At 38.9% G+C, this 6025-nt stretch overlaps 1 protein-coding gene across 1 annotated transcript in view; it reads left to right on the plus strand.

Moving 5' to 3' along the window:
- The window catches only part of SRD5A3 (steroid 5 alpha-reductase 3), a 33521-nt gene extending 28397 nt beyond the window's left edge, over positions 1–5124 (plus strand). Inside the window, exon 7 of the transcript XR_007137462.1 lies at positions 4794–5124. The gene's annotated coding sequence lies outside the window, so the exon portion shown is untranslated. The remainder of the gene's footprint in view (positions 1–4793) is intronic.
- Positions 5125–6025: the final 901 nt, after the last annotated feature.

Here is a 6025-nt window from a genome sequence, read left to right on the forward strand (position 1 = left end):
TTTTAGGGCTGCACCCTCGGCATATGGAAGTTTTCAGCCTAGGGGTCGAATTGTGGCCAGCCTGTGCCACAGCCACAGCAATGCAGGATCAGAGGTTCATCTGTTATCTACTCCACAGCTCACAGGAACACTGTAGCCCCGATCCTCTGAGCGAGGCATGGGATTGAACCCGCATCCTCATGAATACTAGTCAGATTCGTTTCTGCTGCGCCACAACAGGAAATCCTTCTCTAAATTTTTACAGAACTTAACTGTGAAGCCATTAGGTGCTGAACTTTTTTTTGTTGGAAGTTGTTTTACATCACAGTTTCAATTTCATTATCTGTGACTGGTCTGGTAATATTTTGTAGTTTTCTTGCAGTCTTGAAAGGTCCTATCTTTGTAAGAATTTGTCATTGACCTCTCTGCTGGTGAGGGGATATCCCTGGCTGTGAGCATCTCTTTTCCTTCAACACCTTCCCAGAGGAGCAGCTGCTAACTTACTTCCAGTTATCCCTCCTTCTTTTTCTTTTCTTTCCCCTTCATCCTTCCCAGTTCCATGAAGATCTTTCTTGACTTTTTAGGTTTTTTGAGTTCTTCTGTCAGTGTTTGGTCACTGTCCTTTAAGGATTATTCCATGTGTACATGTATTCCCAGTGTATGTGTGGGAAGAGGTAAGTTCCATGTCCTCCTGCCACCATCTTTATCTACCCTCCCAACCTACAATTAATGCTTGATAACTTACTTTTCCAGTTCTGAAAATTATTACATTCCCGGAATATACTACAGTATGTTTTCCCATTCATCTACTGAAGGACACCTTGATGTTATTTACATTTTTGCAATACTAACAGTGCTATAAATGTCAGTATGCACATTTTTGTATGGACTTAAGTTTTTAACTCCTTCCAGGATATATGTAATAATATATCTACAAGAATACTTTCCACTTTGTAAGGTGGGAGTATTTTCAATATTGTAGAAACTGTCAATCTGTCTTCCAAAGTAACTGTATTTTCACTTCTTCCAGCAATGAATGAAATTTTCTATGGCTCTATGTCCTCTAGAGTATTTGTTGTTGTAATTGTTACACATTTTAGCAAATTAAGGGCTATGTAGTTGGTTATCATTGTAGTTTTAATTTTCCTTTTCTTTTTTTTTTCTTTTTTTTTTTTTCTTTTTGGTCTTTTGAGGGCCACACCTGCAACATATGGTGGTTCCTAGACGAGGGGTCTAATCGGAGCTGTAGCTGCCAGCCTACACCACAGCCATAGCAATGCCAGATCCAAGCTATGTCTGCGAACTACACCACAGCTCATGGCAACACTGGATCCTTAACCCACTCAGCGAGGCCAGGGATCAAATGCACAACCTCATGGTTCCTAGTCGGATTCGTTTCCAATGAGCCATGACAGGAACTCCTAATTTGCCTTGTAATGATACCATGTAATCTGGATTATTCCATATAGTTATGTGCAAAGCATCTATTTTCTTTGACAAGATGTCTTTAAAGTTTCTTGGTCCACTTATTTTTTGGCCATGCCCTTGGCAAGCACGAGTTCTGGGCCAGGGGTGCAAACCATGCCATGGCCCTGAGAACGCCGGATCCTTGAACTGCTGATCCATGAGGTAATTCCAAGTCCACTTTTTATCTGGGCTGTTTTTATTTTATCTATCCAATCTGTATTTCTTTTACTCATTTTCTTGCCTTATTTCATTAGCAAGGACTGAGTAAAATACGGAAAAGGTGTGATGGAAGGGAACATCCTTGATTTTTACCTCCTTAGTGGGAAAGCTTCATGTTTCTTACCATCAAACGCAATGTGAGATAGAAGATTTTTTTGTAGTTTGTTGTTATCAGCTTGAGAAATCTCCACTCCGCTTATACTTAACTGAGAGTCTTTCTGAAGAATGGGTGTTGGATTTTTTTCAAACACCTTCTGCATCTACTGACATAATTATTTTTCTCTTTAGGGCATTGATATGATTATTTGTCGAATGTTTAACGAGCCTTGCCTACTTGGGATTAATCCATCTGTCATGATATACAATTCTCTCAAAACATTGTTGGGTTCAATTTCTTAGGATTTTGTTGAAAATGTTTGCATCTGTGTTCCTGAGCAACATTGGTCAGTAGTTTCCTAGTCATATTTTTGTCTGAATTTGGATATTGTGATTTTGATGTCAGACATTCATTTGGGGAAATTCTTGGTCATTACTTTTTTAAAAATTAATTTCAGTTCCTTTCTATCTGTCTTCTAATATGGCTGTGCCCATTATGTATATATCATATCATTTTTAGTTGCTCCATAATGATGGATTCCTCTGTTCTGTTTATTTTTTTCCAGCCAATTTTCTTTCTTTTGAGATTTCAAATTTTCTCTTGACAAGTCTGTGAGCTGAGAGATATTTTTCCTCAGCCAGTTCTCTGGCTGCTAAAACAAAATACCAGACACTTGGTAGTTTAGAAACAATAGAATATTTTATTTTTACAATGGCTGAGGCTGAAAAGTTCAAGAAGAAGTGACCAGCTTACTTTGTGTTGGGTGAGGGACAAATATCTGCTTCATAAATGGATCTTTTAGCTGTGTACTGGAATGATGAGATGGAGGGTAAGGTTTTGTTGGCTACATTTATGTCCCTAATCCCATGTTTGAGGTCTCTGGCCTAGTGACCTAATCACCTCCCCAAAGACTCACCTAATATCATCACCACAGGAGTTGAATTTCAAATTTTGAAAACTTAAGGGACCAAATGTTTATACCACAGTAGGGACCACAGGGTTGATTAATTTTTCCACTCATATTAAAAGTTTTGAACAATTTGTTTCTGATATAGTCCCAACAAACCTTAATTGTTAAGAATAACTCAAATCGAAGTTCCCATCGTGGTGCAGTGGTTAACGAATCCAACTAGGAACTATACGTTGTGGGTTTGATCCCTGGCCTGGCTCAGTGGGTTAAGGATCCGGCGTTTCCATGAGCTGTGGTGTAGGTTGCAGATGTGGCTCGGATCCCACGTTGCTGTGGCTCTGGAGTAGGCCAGTGGCTACAGCTCCAATTTGACCCCTAGCCTGGGAACCTCCATATGCTGTGGGAGCGGCCCTAGAAAAGGCAAAAAGACCAAAAAAAAGAAGAACTCAAATTTTTCATGTTTTATTAGCTATTATTTATGGCAGACATGTGATAACATTTTTTTTTAAACATGGATATTGAGACCAATTCTCGGCAACTGCCAACAAACAAAAGATCATTTACATAGTAATACATTGGATATCAAAGATGAAGCTATTTGTGCTAAAATTTTTTGCACCCACTGTTGACAGAGGGCAGGGGAGTTTGCCTTGCTAACCTTCATTATATGCACTTCTTCCTAATGGGATACTCCATCTAAAATTGATAAGATGGGGGGAGTACATCATGAAATACACCAATCTTTTCTATAGATTCTGAAGCAGCAAAATCAACAGGATGGTGAATCCATCCAAAAGGACATGTCCGTATTGTTACAGCAGTTTTCTTACCACTCTGAACCCTTTTCAAACCCTGGCACTTGAACATATTTTTTATTTTGTTGAATACCAAGAATGTTCATCTGAAAGTGTCACATACTCTACTAATATTGCACTACTCCCTATGCAAGTATGTGTGGAATTCATTGAGCTATGGGAGGATATTGTAAGAGTTTGCCTAGAGTAATAAGGACATTTCATTTAAGGTTGACTCTTCTAAGGTCTCAGCTACCTCCTCTTTCTGCTTACTACATCTAGATCTGACCAGAATGGGGGACTTCTCCTTTGCTGCCCATGAATAACAGCCATGATTAATCCCATAGAACTTGGTGCTTATACCCTCCCCTGAACCTAGTGACCCTCCATGCATGGCATCACTAGAAAAGGAGGGTGGCATGTGTATCTGTGTGAAATATGCTGTAAATATTTCATTTCTTCCCTTGCTCATAATTCCAAGGAATAGATTTGGGTTTCTGCCTAATGCTGCTGGGGTTGGTATGTAAGTTGAGGGAGGTAGCATGAGTAACTGATAATGAAAATAGCCTAACTGCACAGAAAATACAAACAAGTACATTCCTGTATAGTTTCAAGCAACTGATTGGCTATATCAAGCATGGTGACTCTTCAATCCTTCCTCTACTAGTAGTTCAAGATACAAAAATGAAGGATATTTTGTTTTATCCTCACCTCTCACATCATCTGTATTAAGGCAGAGGAGAATGGAGACCCCGTACTACCATCTTACTAATTAGTTGTACTGGAGAATTTTAACTTTTTCAATGGATAGTTTCATATTCTCCAGTCAAGGCTATGAAGGACCTTTATATATTCTATTTAACATATTCAGATATCTCGTGGTATCCAGTCATCACCAAAAATGTAAATAAATTTGAAGGGTCTTAGAGTTTACCATATTTGAAGTTACAATAGTTTAGCCTTAGTTTTAAGGATTTTAGGGAAGAAAGTATTTTAGATACTTACTATGAGACAAAAAAAATTATTTTCTTGACACAAACAGACAGCACTGGGATTTGTTTTTATCTACAACTTTTCTACACATGTTCCAGGGAGAGAAGTAAAGTAGTCGAGTTGGCTGCTGTGTAATCAGTATATATGGAGTAAAGATTAGGAATCTTAAGCTTCACTCATCCCAAACCCTTAATTTAGGATGAAAGCAATCCTGTACAATATTTTAGCAGTGTCAGACACTGCCTATATTTTGTCAGGTAATTAATCATCCCTTTGCCCCAATCAGAGAAAGCTTGCATCTTTGTGACTGTGTTGTACAAAAATCTTTGAACAGATGTGCAAGCAGAGGCTGACAGAAGATATGAAAAAAATGAAAGACCTCTGTGGAATTGTCTCTTGATCCATTGCAATCTCCCATTTACAAATGGGATACTCAACCCTCTGAGGAAAAAGGCCCAAGGAAGGTTTTTGCTTCTCTGGTATGATGGGAGTGCTAAAGATATGAAGAGGCAAGAAGAGTTGGTGAGAATGACTATGAGATTTCAAAATCAGATTCATGAAAAGGTGTTGTTTACCTCTGTGAATCAATGAGAGGTAATTGAGGAAATTAAAGGAAACCTAGATAGAATATTTCCTGAATAGATGTATTTTCTTGGAAAGGTTGAAAAAAATCACATTGTAATACAACAAATTGATTTTTTCTGGAAAGCTAACATATTCAAAGCTTAATTATTAAATTTATTGGATTGAAGAATATATAGCATAGTAAAAGAATCTTGAGCTCACCTTTCTTAAGCACACAAAAACCACAACTGCCATGAATAAATAAATTTTTTGAAACTTTTAAAAAGGGAGTTCCCATCATGGCTCAACAGTTCACACACCCGACTACCCTCCTTGAGGAGGTGCGTTCCATCCCTGGCTTTGCTCAGTGGGTTAAGGATCCGGCATTGCACTGAGCTGTGGTGTAGTTTGCAGATGCAGCTTGGTTCTGATGTTGCTATGGCTGTGGTGTAGGTTGGTGGCTACACTCCATTTGGACCCCTAGTCTGGGAACCTCCATGTGCTCCAAATGCAGCCCTAAAAATAAAAAATAAAAAACGATCACAACAGCCAATCTTGAACACCCTATACAAAAGACTGGAGGTTACCCCAAAATAGAGAAAAGATACTCTACATTCAATGACACAAAGATGAAACCATGAGACAAAGAGGGGGCTCACTTGCACCATCATCAACTCCCATACCAACCATATGGGCAAACAATAAACTAGATTAATTATATTGCAGAAGTTATCCAACAAGAGTAAAGCTCTTAGTCACATGCCATGCTCTCCAGACTACTGGTCCAATATTTGAGAGGAAAACCGTCCAGAGCATTTGGCTTTGAAGACCAATGTAACTTAAATTCAGGTGCTCCATAGTACTCGCAGAAAGAGACTACAATCTGGGAGGATGCACACAAGATCTCACATATACTGGAACAAGGGCAAAATCAGTGACACCAAGGGAGCCTTGGACAGACCTATCTGCTGATCTTATCAGGACTCCTGGGCAGACAGGGGT

Source organism: Phacochoerus africanus, chromosome 10 (assembly GCF_016906955.1).
Source record: "Phacochoerus africanus isolate WHEZ1 chromosome 10, ROS_Pafr_v1, whole genome shotgun sequence".
NCBI classification, from domain to species: Eukaryota; Metazoa; Chordata; class Mammalia; order Artiodactyla; family Suidae; genus Phacochoerus; species Phacochoerus africanus.